The 13,838-nt window shown below is 45.9% G+C and overlaps 1 protein-coding gene across 10 annotated transcripts in view; it reads right to left on the bottom strand.

Moving 5' to 3' along the window:
• ANKRD26 (ankyrin repeat domain 26) overlaps nucleotides 1–13,838 on the bottom strand; it is a 1,096,841-nt gene that overhangs the window by 639,162 nt on the left and 443,841 nt on the right. The window lies entirely within an intron of this gene.

Genomic DNA, 13,838 nt, shown 5'->3' with positions numbered 1-13,838 from the left:
AAAGAGAGCAAGAGAAGGCAACACTGGTCAGTTAAAGGTCCTTAGAACCTCTTGACCTCATTGGGTATTGTTTTCTAAGGAAGCCTCAAGAGTGAAATGCCTAGGGTCCAGTGGCTTAGAGAACTAATGCAACCACTGTAGGGGTCTATGTTTGACCTCATGATCACAGGTTCAGATCCTGGTGGGTCCACTCAGCCTCTCATCCCTTTGAAGTCAATAAAATGAGTACAATGGAGTTGGGTAACAATAAACATTGGTTATTCAGGACCAAGATGCCCACGGGTGAACGTGCACTTTATAAATACACGTCATGTTATGGAGAGAATGGGTTTGGAGTACTTCATTTAGCATAACTACATATCACACAAACAAGCACATGCAGCCTTAGCAATCGTGGAGTGTGCTCAGAAATTACATCCAAGTTCTGTCACAAATGGGGCACACCAGTGTGAGATGCAGGATGCAATTTATATGGCAATGGTAATCCTAAAATGCTTTTTGGCCAGCATCATTTGCCCCATGAGTAACTAACATTAGGTCTGCAGCATGCATATCTTTTGTTTTGTTGAGAGAGAGAGGGGAGTGAGTGCCCGATATCAAGGCGGTTACACATGATTTCAGCCCAGGAAACATGCGGGGGTATGAAAAACACTATAAAGAGTGGAGTAATTCAGGTCAAATTTTAGGAACACCATGCTCATGATGTCGAGATACCATAATCTTACAGAACAAAGTGTATGGCTAGGAGGAGCACGTTCTGGTGTGCCTTAACAATGGCAATTAAAAACATTCCCCTGATCGGTTTTTGGAGGCACCAATGTACTGATTAGCGGGTCCGACAGGGTTTTTCACCTTGAAAAATAGGGGTCAGGTGTCTGGAAAAGGCTGATGCAGTCTTCACTTAGGTAAGAGGCTTGATACTTCTTGACAGATAACAAAGCCTCTGCTACTGGCTGCAGTACTGCGTCCTAATGGAAAGCTTACTCCCAGCTGACAGTTCATCCTAGTGTTAAAAGTAGTAAATAGCTACCTAGCTCCGCAGGAAACAAATGTTCGAGTTGAACAAGGGTAGGGAGGAATGTCCTGAGGAAATTGATGTGCTCCCTTTTGAGATGTTCAGGATGTCTGAGACATGACTAAACCAGCCTGGGGCTATTGAGATGACTGAGCACTCACATCTATACTTGATTTTCTGTAACATCCTTAGATTCAATGGAGGATTGGCAAGACATACATGAACTTTTTGGCCCAATTCTCTCTCTCCAGCAGATGCATGATCATAGACCATCAAAGAAACAAACTGCTCACACCTGATGCTCTTGTCACACAGGAGCCAAAGGCTTGGTGGACCCATTGCTCAAAGACAGTGTTAAGAACATGGTGATGCTACTTATAAGAGGTGTGAACATTCCAGCTAAATAGTCTGCCTTCTGCTTGTGAATGCTAGTAGTGCGGGAAAGGTGCAGTAAGGTGCACAGCATGATGTCCCACTGCCACAGGTTCACAACCATCCAAATCAAATGTGGCAGGTGTACCACGTAGTTTCCTTATTTAAAATAGAATCATGATGCTCAGCGCTGGCAATGCACCTCCCCAGAAGTGACTGAGTGAAGTCGCAAATAAGCGATACCCTGGCACACTGATGTCAATTTCTTGCTCAACTCTTTCCGTGCCCTCATAGCCTGAAAACAATTGTTCATACCAGTGTGCTTATTCCTAAAAGGAGTTCTTTTTATGAATTAAAAAGAGGCCACGGTGCAGAATAGGGAGGTCGGAGGACAGTAATGAATCTGCAGTTAAATGTAATATCCACACAAAAGAGCGTTACAGAAGGCTGTTCTAAAATGTAACATATTGGCACTAAAGGATGCATCAAGTTCAATTTTTTTACATTTTCTTTTTATTACATTCAGTTCATGCAGACGAATAGGACTACAGTCATGACAATTTTGCATACTCATTTGAAAAAGGAGACCAAAACAGTTTTTTTTATCCTTAGACACTTGTATTAATTTCTACTGCTTCCATTTACAGAGCTAATGCTTCTACTAAATATGCATCAATTACCAGTCTGTAGTGCTTTTTAATTCGCCTGCCTCAATCACCACAACAGTATCAAGCCTTAATGAAAATCATTTATTAGACAAATTCTTATTTGCCATGCAAAATTATGGTCTAATAAACCATAAGCTTTTTCACTGTAATCTTGACCATGCAGAGATCATATACTAAGAAACAATCAATATACAATCGAATTCAGTGGTTCAAGGTGTATTCTGAAGTATTCCGATTTTACAATGTGGCTATTTACTTTAAACTATATACTACATAAAAGATCTACAGATTAGGTTTAAATAATCCCCTCTCCCTCAGGTCAGTTTCCTTCCTATCTTGCCTAGCTAAGAAATACAATAAATTTAATTTCTACTGCTTGCAGATACAGAGCTAATGCTTCTACTAAATATGCATCAATTACCAGTCTGTAGTGCTTTTTAATTCGCCTGTCTCAATTACCACAGCAGTATCAAGTCTTAATGAAAATCTTTTATTAGACAAATTCTTATTTGCCATGCAAAATTATGGTCTAATAAACCATAAGCTTTTTCACTGTAAACTTGACCATGCAGAGATCATAAACTAAGAAACAATCAATATACAATCAAATTCAGTGGTTCAAGGTGTATTCTGAAGTATTCCGATTTTACTATGTGGCTATTTACTTTAAACTATATACTACATAAAAGATCTACAGATTAGGTTTAAATCAAATCAAATCAAAAAATCTTTATTTAGATATAAAACAAATATCTTTAAAAGAGAATTACAAGTTCACGTTATATACAAACTTAAAAATAAAGACAATAGAAACGATCGATTAAACAGCCGTAATATAAATAGTCATCTTACACGACCTAAACCTCCCGATTACATCCTTTTAAAAGAGAGGTAAAAACACAAAAGGAACGAGAAGAACAAGGCAGATTAAAACATAATGTACAAAAATCTTAACCCTTTTTTGTTACTCTCACTAACTATAATTTCATACATATAGAAACAAACCAATATTCTAAGGGTAGTTTGGGATATGTTGTAAAGTGCATTATGTAACTAAAAAGATAGGGGAGAAGCGTTAACAGACCTCTTTTGCTTAAAGTTACGATACACTTGCTGAATGAAGTTTGTCAGTCTTATATTTAAGTCTATATTTTCAGGGCTCAGAGCCACAATGATGGCTTGCCTACAAGCCCTGAGTTTGCGCCTACGTTGGAGGTTGAAGGCCGGGCAGATGCAAACCACGTGCAGCAGCGTTTCTGCTGCTTTGCCACACCCTTTACATGTTGGGTCCTCCACGTGCGTCGCCAGGGGGGTAGATTTTGTAAAAATCGCCAGTCACCCATTCTAATGGATATTAGGCTGCGTTTTAGATACAATGAATGTGCAGGAGAAGTAAGTGGCCGGGGTTAGCCGACTATAGGAATTAACGACTGCCCAGGAGTGACTGCGTTTCGAGAAGAGTGCTTTATCTATGATAAGTGATCTCATTCTCACACATTTTTTTATGCTGATTTTAAATGCGGACTGACTAGAGTTGAGGGCCCAGAGGTCGGTTGCTGACATCTGTTTGATGTTGTCCTTAAAAAGGCAACCAAATGTTCCTCCTGGGGTTTTCTCGATAATTTCTTGCCAGACTAGGGATTCTAATGTGCCTGGGTCGGCCTTTCTTAGTTTGTGACAAAGTTTTAGATATACACCGATACTGGAAGCTTCATAGTTTGGTAGCCCCATCTCTAATCTTATCTGTGCCGGGGATGCGGAACTTGGCAGCTGGAGAAGCTTGTCATACATTTTGTTCGTGTGCTGGTTTAAAGCAGTGTTCAGTTTGCCCTTGAATATCCCAATGCCGTACGATAGGGTAGGGCCGATTTTTTCTCTCAGGACTTCCAAAGGGGCGAAAGAGTTGGACCTGAGAGGTTTTTCGAGAGCTTGGTTAGTGACACCGCAAGTGTCTTGGCTTTAACTGCAATCTCATTACGCTGTTTTATAAAGTTACCCCTAGAGTCCAGATGGACACCTAGGTATTTGTACGACTGACCTATGGCGAGGCTTGTGTTGTTAAATGACCATCCGCCACCGGCATATCGTTTCTTCCCAAAGGTGACAACTTGGATTTTCTTTAAGTTGACTTCTAGTTGGTTCAAGGTTGTGTATCGAAAAAGTGTATCAAGAAGCCTTTGCAGCCCTACCCTGGTGAGGCTAAACAGAACCAGGTCGTCGGCATATAGAAGGTTCCTTAATGCCGTGCCTCCTACCTTTGGCGGGTGACTATTTATATCGTCCAGGGTCCTTGACAGGTCTGCTATGAACAAATTGAAAAGAAGAGGGGCCAGCACGCATCCCTGCTTAACGCCTCTAGTTGTCATAATTTTTCACGAGAGATGCGTGCCAGACCCTAACTTCACCCGAACCCAAGTGAGTGAATGAAGTTGGATGATTGCATCCAGTAATTTGTCCGGGATTCCCCACTTCCTCAGCTTTTCCCATAGAGCCACCCTGGGGACCCTATCAAATGCAGCTTTGAAGTCGACAAAGCAGCAGAACACTGACCTAGATGTTAAAAGTGCTTTGTCGACAATAGTTGACACTGCTATTAGGTTGGTCATGGTCCCTGAATTGGCAACAAACCCTGTTTGGTTCATCGGTATCCGATTGTGATCCTTTGCCCATTGCCTCAGGTCCTCCAAGAGGAGCCCTGCGTAATGTTTAGCCTCGATATCCAAAAGGGCGATAAGTCTGTAGTTGTTGGGGGCAGCGCGTGATCCTGATTTGTAAATTGGATGAATTATTGCACCCCGCCATGACTCTGGGATTGTTGCAGTTCTCAGTGCATAGTTAAAGAGATTTGTTAACATTCCTGACCAGAAAGCTATGTCAGATTTGAACAGGCTCTGTGGGAGGCCATTGGGGCCAGGTACTCCGTCTGGTCTTGCTTTTGTCACTGCTGTAATGACCCTGTCTTGGGGCACCTGATGATCCTCGTTGATAGAGTGTGACAACTCGGTGGGTGTGCTCCGTTTGATACAGGGGGCGATCTCCGTCTCTCTTGGCGGTCCACATCCTGTGGGTCCTGGATGTTCTTGTGACCTGAAGTGGTCAGTGAGGTATGTTGCCCATTCTGCTTCTTAGATGTTTGCTGATCCGAAGCTTGAAGAGCTTGTGTTCGAGTGATTGATAAGGGCCCAGAATTTCCTTGAGTTTTTACTCTAACTCTCCCACACCAATTTGCACCAAAATTGGTTTTCGTGTATCTGTTTATCTTTGATGATCGCCAGCCTGAATAACTTTTGGGCTGCTTGGTAAGTATTTAGGTGTTCGGTATTCCCCGGAAATTTTGAGAGTAACCGCATGCATTGTTTCTAGCTTTCTTGAGTGATTTTGTTTGTAGAGAGACTGCGAACTTGCGAGTCTGAGTTAGACTTTAGGCCTGCCTTTTTGCTGGAAAACAACTGTTCAAGTGGGAGCAGAGCGTCGTCCATGTCGCAATCGGGGAGGCATCTTGGTTGATTCTGCCTTTTAATAAAGTCCATGCATACATGTAGAATGTTCGGGCTGATGTCATCGCTCCACTTGAGACGCTTTAGATTTTCCGTGTATATTCCCTGACAAGTTAGGGGTGCTGGTTTGTAAGTTTTTGGCTTTGTGTTAAAGGATATAACCTGGGGCCTATGGTCGCTTTCGGTTCGTGGGTGGATACAGAAGCTGGCCAGATAGTAGAGTAGGTCTGAGTTACAGATGGTGTAATCCAGGTAGGAGTGTTTGCTACCATTTGTCCAAGACCAGTTTGGCGGGGTGTCACCTGCAGACCTAGCATTCATTAACAGGTAGCCTGCGCTGTAGAATCTCATCACGCAGAGCTCACCCAATTGGCTATAAGCTTGGTTGGACGGTTTGGTTTGTGTCATGGCCTCGGTGATGTTAAACAAGTAGGGCCCTTCAGTGTCTGCTGTTTTTCCCTGGAATAGGTTGGTGTTAAAATCCCCCGTGACGATACAATCTGAATTCGGGTGCTCTGCGGCTATGTCGCTCATAATTTCTGTTAGACGGGCCAGATGGAATTTTTTGGTACGTGTACTGGGGTTAATGTACACGTTTAAGAGGAAAAGTGAGCGCTGTTTCCGCCACGGGTTGATTCTGACCCCAAGTAGCCAGTCTTCTTCGATGAGTAGTCGTTTAATTGAACCTTTTAAGTTGTTAGATATATATATTGACAGTCCACCTTTTGACTGACCGAAGCGTCTATCCCTGAGCGCTGGTTTCCAGAATTCAATGTACCCTATGATGGGGCGTCCTTCTGTGGCCCAGGTTTCCTGCAGACCTATTACTGCATGCTCACATAGGAAAGAGAAAGTGTCATGATTCGCAGTTTTTTGGTGAAGGCCGCTGATGTTCCAGGAGCACATTAAGAAGGTGGGATGTCCTTGTTGATTAGCTGCAGTTATGTGTGAGGCTGCTAGGGGGATTGACTTTCCCAGGGGTTTGTGATTAAGGTCCGAAAACTCTGCCTCGAGAGGTCATTCTAAGCTTTTGGTTGACAAGATCGCTGGGAGCCACCCCCAGCCTTGACTTGAGTCAGCGTTGAAGACCTCTATTGGGGAGGTTTTGTGATTATCTTCGGGTCCTGAAGCATTTTTTAGGATCGAGTATGGTCTGGAGTGGGCCGTCGATCTGGTGGTTGCAGGTTTTCGAGGTGGTGTCGGCTGGGTTAGCAGGGAAGTAGGGTAGCCCGGAGTGAAATATGGATACACTCTAATGCCCCAGTTCCGCAAGGTGGCCTTATGATCCAAAAAAGCTCCTGCCCAGCTGGCCGACTTGAATGACACCAGGGTTACCTCAGACGGTTGCTTGCCTCTGGGAGGGAGGAACTCAATGGATTCGATGTCGTCCAAAGCCAACCCCGGGATGCCATCCACTAGTTTTATTATGTTCGATCTGTTAAGGATGTCTTGCCGACCCTTTGATTTGTATTCAGGTGCCAATAAGATATGATAATATGGCGAGTCGTTTTTGTTCTCATGATCGGGTGAACTAGGGGTCGGCTTATTAATTTTGTTGGATGACGGGCCTGCATCAGATTCCTGCTTCTGTTGCGTCGGGCAATAGGGCGCCTTCAGCGTCGGTTGACTATGACTAGACAGGGTTGCTTGTTAGTTGTAAATTGTTTTTGTGAGGTTCGTTTTTGATGTTACGTTGTCCACTCGGAGCGAGGTTGGGGCCAGCACTGGGTTGGATTTTCCTAGTTGCCTCATTAGTTTTCGTCCTTCGGTTTTCTGTAGCTGTGCTGGGCTCATCTGTTGCTGTTCCCGCAGTTGTCTCGCTAGAATCAAGGGCACTCATCAAGGATGGTTGGATATTAAAATAATCAAACAACTGGACGATCGCTCCTTGGAAATCATCGCGGATACGCTGAACTCCTCGTTTGAACTTTCTACAGTTCCGACCCTCTGGAAACATGCCATGATAACGCCACTGCTAAAAAAGCCCACAGCAAATCCAGAAAGTCCTGCCAACTACAGACCCATATCCTTGCTCCCTGCCTTCTCTAAATGCTTGGAGAGACACGTCCACTCGGTCCTATCCATCTTTACCGAAGAAAACTCGCTTTTACACCGCTCACAATCGGGTTTTCGGGCTGGCTTCTCGACTGAAACCACCCTTCTAGGGGTTACGGAGCATATCCGGAATCTCCTCGATAAAGGTCAGACGGTCGCGCTCGTACTTTTAGACCTGAGCGCGGCCTTTGACACCATATCCCACCAAACCCTCATCAAGGTGTTACACAGAAATGCTGTCCGCGTAAAAGCGCTTGACTGGATCCGATCCTTCCTGGCGGAACGGTCCTTCCAAATAACTTCCTCACTGGCCTGCTCCGACACCTTCAAGGCCCCCCACGGCGTGCCACAGGGATCTATACTGAGTCCCCTGTTTTTTAACCTTTACCTCCGACCCCTAGCGGACTTAGCCGAAAAATCTGGGCTTACCCTCATGACCTACGCCGACGATTCCCAAATTATTTTCTCCCTATCTGAATCCAGTCCGACATCCCCTTCTCTCCTCAAATCAGGGCTACAAAACATCGTTAATTGGATGACAAGAAACCATTTAAAGCTCAATGGAGACAAGACAGAGATTCTCCTCTTAGGAAAACGTCAAGATATTTGGAATCCTTCACACTGGCCAAACCAGATGGGCAACTTTCCTACCCCAGTGACTCAAGTGCGTAATCTAGGAGTCATCTTGGATAGCTCCCTCTCCATGAGCCAACAGGCCAACAAAGTTGTTGGCCTTTGCCTTACCATCATCAAATGGCTGAGGAAAATTATTTGGATGCTGCCCTCTTCCACGCAAAAGACCGTAGTCAATGCCCTCATTACATCACGGCTTGACTACGGCAACATTCTGTACCTTGGCTCAAACAAAGCGGTAGTCAGTCGACTACAACTTGTCCAGAATGCTGCAGTTCTGCTACTGCACAAAATCCCCAAAAATACGGGAGTCTCGAGCTACCGTCGCGAACTCCACTGGCTCAGGATTGAATGCAGAATCCGTTTCAAAGCCCTGAACTATATGTTCAGAATCAAGGCAGGTACTGCTCCCAAATACCTCCTAGCTCTGGCTCACCCGTATACTCCCAAGCGTAATCTTCGTTCACAATCTGCTGCCAACTTCTGTGTACCAAGATTTAAACTGGCAAAAATGGGAGGCAGATCCTTCGCCCACCTTGGACCATCCCGCTGGAACATACTCCCTCCCTTCATTCGAAAGGAGGAAAATCATGTCAAGTTCAGAAAGCACGTTAAGACCTGGCTATTCGAACAATAACTTGAATAGCCTGAAATCTCTCTTGACATCCTTATGCCGTGTCTCGGCGCCGGGAAACCCTTTCTGGGTAGCTGTTGCGCTTCACAAATGGAAAAAATAAAATAAATAAATAAATAGCGGTTGCAGGTGATTCGTCATTGAGGTTTGCTAAGGGTGATGGTACGCCTGTCTCACTTAAGGATTTTTTGTTAGCTGCCTTCACAAAAAGAGGGAAGAATTCTGGGTGAACAGCATTTACATTCGCCCTTATTTTATTTCTATTTTTGCGCTGGCATTTGCGCTCTCTCTTGCTGCAGGGTGGAGGGAGGGGTGGCAGCACTTCCAATTTTGAGGGTGCCAAAGGTACTAAGCTAGCCATTGGCCCTATCGCTGGGTGATCCGTGCTAATTGTGCGCCCACTTAGAGCCCCGGCGTTTTCAGTCATCACTTTGGTCGAAACAGAGCTTGTCAGCGTTGTTTGAGGTTGGCCAAAGTTCGACTGCCCAATTGGCTGGGTTGGGCAGGGAGCTGTTCCTCCGCTTAACTTGATCCCTTCTTTCGTGATGGTCCACAGTTTAGCAGGGTCTTGAATCGGAGCTGACTGGTTTTGCCGTTGCAGACAGGGAGTTGTGGGTGGGTTACCTCCCTTCAGCAACTTGACTTCCTTTACGACGCTGGATAGAAAATCTGGGAGCGAGGAAAGAGAGTCAATGATTGGGGAGCAGCAACAAACCGAATGTATAAGCATTGTGGAGGCTTGCGCTCCTAGTATTAAGTTGTTCAATTTGTCAAGTTTGCTATCGATCCCTGACGTGAATAGCGCTAGGGTGTTTAAAAGGTCAACCTGTGCCTCCAGTTTGTCCGAGTGATAATTTAATGCATTGACTGTTTGTTGGAAGGTCTGAAGAAGTTGTGGCCAGACACTAGTTGCTGTGGGCTCTTCTTTATTGGGCTTTGTGTTTGGCGTATGCTCGGGGGAGTTTTGAGTGTTTTTGAAGAAGAATGACAGATCCGCCAAGAGCTTGTCATTTGGAACCGAATAGTTTGAACTGTTTTTGAGGTGATGTTGTTGTTGCTACAGGTGGTGAAAATAGAATGTGCTGGGGACTTTGCGCAACTGGAGACTCCTTTGGTGTGCTTATGGTTTGGGGTGGGTTGGACGATTGACAAATATTTTTGTGCACGTGGGTATTTTGCACATGGATTTGCGTGAGGGTTAATTGACAACGAGGAACCATTATAGGATCCTTTAGCACAACCAAGTCTTGTTGGGAGGGTGTTACTTGGGTTTCTAGTAACTGTGTTGAGTCGTGAGGAAAAACATGGATTGGGCGATGGGCCCACCGACAGGGTTTGCAGTAGCCATGCTGCTTCTTTGTCCGCTATTATAGGTGGGGGTAGCTACCCCAGTTGCGGCTGGACTTGGTGGTTAGCTGGAGGATTCTGATTAAAGCTTACATCCCCCGGCCGATCCTTGGACTGAGTGTTGAGTGTTGATCCGAAGATATAAACTCCCGAGGGTTGAGCCTTCTTTTTAGTTTCCATTGACCACTGTTGTGGAGATAGCGGTTGTAGGGGGAGCGTGCTTGTTTCAGCCGATTGGTCCAAGGCTCTAAGCCTTGTTGCCTCCTGGGGCTGGGACTGTGGAGGAGAGTCAGTCGTGATTGTTTTTAAAAAAAAATAATCCAGCATGCTTGAAGGCTTTAAGGCTTTTGGCATAACCATACTGTTGCCTTTGTGAATGGGATTACCATAGCAGATCGGCGGGGATTTTGCCACAATTGCTATTTCTTGGCGGGCCCGGGAGGGTTTATGGCTACCCAAGTGGAGATCCTCTTCAGAAGCGAGCTGTTTTGACTTCCTCCGTTTTGGTGCCACTGTGGACTTTCTTACTTTCCCAGATTTCATAGTTACAATTGGTAGATTAAAGCTGATGCAACACGCTCTTTCGGTGCAGAGCTCTGCCGGAGCAGTTGGAGGTCTAGGGGGAATTGCAGTGGCCTTAAGGCTCTTAAGGCTCTGATGGGTCTGCTGTGGCTCTCCCGGGACGGTTTGAAGACTGGGAGCCAGAAAGCAATTCATTGTCCTTGAGTCTCCTTGAATCTCCGATGGCTCAGGTGGCTCTGATGGCTCCGATGACTCCAGACACTCTGGGGACTCTACCAGCGCTGACGACTCTGACCGACTCTAACAGGTCAGTGTTGAACCTTTCTTTTCTTTTGTGCTCCGCGATGTTCCAGGATTTTAGTTTGTCCTGTCTCTGGAGAACTGCGGGGAACTGTCAGGTTGATTGGTAGCTGACTTTTCTGAGGGGGAGTACTTTTGGCACTTCTGTGGGCATGCACCGTAGCTTTATCAGTATGCCTCGATGATCGCCAGTGCCGTAACAGATGGCACCCCCCCCTCTCTTTTATTTCCACCTGCCCAGTCAGCCTACCCGCAGCAGCCCGCACACGCCGCACCCCTCGAGCCTAGACTGGAGGTCCAGACATCGGATCAAGATGTCGGGATGAGAGCCACACAGGTGATCCCCTCTCCCTCAGATCAGCTTTTTTCCTATCTTGCCTAGCTAAGAAATACAATAAAGTTCCCCTATGAAATGCAGGTAAGGGTATTTATAGAGATCCAGGTAAGGGTATTCATGTAGAGTCACCAATACATTTTTTAAGGAGCTGGGTCATTTATTACCAGCATATTGAGGAAAATGTTAGTTACCTTGTAATCATCTGCTCATAGCGTGTAGTGCTGTAGATGCACATCCTCTGCATGCTCCTGACACTTAGTGTTGGGCCTGTATGTTTGCACGTTGTTTTTCTTTAACATTGTTTTGAATAACAAGACCTATTGGGACTCTACCATCAGTCCACAATGCACCATGACAAAGACTCCATCTCAGATTACTTTCTTCTACAATCGGGTCCTGACTAGGGGAGTGCTGTAAACTCTGCTTCAGCAAAAAACTCCACCAACCACTGATGGAATAGAGTTTACCAGTACCCTCACCCCTAGACTTCAACCCCCAGGAGTAGTAAGCAAGGTGGTGCATTTGCAGGGTAGTTGAGAAAGGGGCGGGCCTCCGATGAGGTCTCAGCAATCGCCCTGTGGGGGACTTACTTGTGGGGGGAAAAAAGGGTTCTTTGCCCCAAACGACCCTCAGCCGCCAAGAGAAGTTCCTCCCCCAAACAGTAATGTGCCAGGGGGCCCCTTTGCAGAGTGGTTGAGAAAGAGGGCAGGCCTCCGACAAGGTTTCAGGAATCCCGCTGTGGGGGACTTACTAGTGGCAATAATAGGGGGTTCTTAGCCCCCAACTACTCTAAGCATCCAAGGGGACTTCATTAGGGGTGGCTGAACAATACTCACAGAACACCGCAGAATTTGGTGGCATTTACCAGTAAGTCAGTACACAAGCTCCACCCAGGTCTAGTCCGAACATTTGATTGTATATCCGTGACAGGCTAGTCTTTCACCAGCAACATCCTGGACAGCTGTTAGAACTCCAATAACCAAGAAAAAACTGCTAGCTTCTCTTGTCCAGCTGCATGGATTTACCATCACCAACCAAGCATTTTTGACACAACCAACCTGAGGACTTCTCGCCGGACTGGGATAGGAGACTCGCATCTCCAACTGGCATCGATAGACATCACAGAACATATTTCAGGTCATATTTCAGAGAATGGCTGAGAGAGGGAGTAATGGAACAAACACTTTTCCAATTCTACCTTCATTGTAACACTAAGTACCCCTGGTTAGATCAACATGGGGTGTGTATTCAATGCTTGTGTCCCAAGCACAACAAAGCTTCTGCTTGTAAGGTATTCTGGTGTAAGAAGACCTTTTGGTACAGAAGGACAGATGCATCTCAAGATGCAGCACCAAAAGTTGGCCAAAACCTGTGACATCTTTGGATCGGAGAAGATCTTCAGCACACCGAAGGAGAGGAAGCAAGAACATTGGGCCTTCCAGCTATGCATGGGGAAGAGTGACTAGAGGAGGTGTCCTCTGACACCTCCTCGGAAGTAAAGCATTCAGCCCCGAAGCCCTCAGGACTGAAGACTATTACCACATCCAGGGACCCTATGCTTTCACAAAACACAAGACGGCAATTGTTCCCAGGCTAAGAAATAGCACTGCTCCAAAGGGAGTTATGTAGGAGCCCACAGCCTAGCCTCAAGAGGATCAGACTTTCTGGTGCAGCTCTGCAAGGGGAAGCCGCTAGATCCCGATCAAGCCTTCAGCATGGAATGCTTAGTGATGCCACCCAATTCTGCCTTCTCTGAGACTGAGGCAACGAAAAGCAGGTTTAAGACCGTTAGTTAGCGTCAAACTGGCCCAATGTCGGAGCCAAAAGAAACCTTGATGATTATGTCAGACGAGTGAAGGACCACTTCTGCTTTAGCTCCCTGACATCTCGGAGTCAAAGGAGATGATATACGTGTGCCCCTCAAGGGGGAAGATCACCACCAGACTCCCTTCACACAAGCACAGTTAAACCTTTCAGGATCTCCCACTACTTCTTAATTCCCACATACCTACACACCTGCCCAAGTGCTCAGATACCCTCTTGCATGCGGAGAAGTGGAGAAGTGTGGCTCAATAGTTAGAGCGGCAGACCCTAATGCAGAGGTCTGGCCCGGGACTAGGGTTCAATCCCCGCCTCTTGGACTCAATCTCCCCAGACCTGATGATTCTCCCCTCGGTGCCTAGTCTAATCATGGGTCCCACTCTGTGACTCTGGGCAATAGCTTGCTTAATCTCCACAACGGCCACAGCAGCGCTTGGATGCCTGGCTTCACCTTGGGGGTGCCCAGGAGTGGACATTTCACAGGAAAGCCAGGAAGGGTTCCACAGCCGTATGAATACAGCGCTACGAGACCTCAGGGTAGAAGTGCGCTATATAAAATACTAACACAACACACACATGCACAGTAGCTATACTTCTGAAGGAGGACTTAAAGCAGACTTGGATCATGATCTCTGTC

Source organism: Lissotriton helveticus, chromosome 1_1 (assembly GCF_964261635.1).
Source record: "Lissotriton helveticus chromosome 1_1, aLisHel1.1, whole genome shotgun sequence".
In the NCBI taxonomy this organism is placed as follows: domain Eukaryota; kingdom Metazoa; phylum Chordata; class Amphibia; order Caudata; family Salamandridae; genus Lissotriton; species Lissotriton helveticus.
The sequence above is the reverse complement of the archived record's forward strand: the minus strand, read 5'-3'. Positions and strand labels throughout refer to the sequence as shown.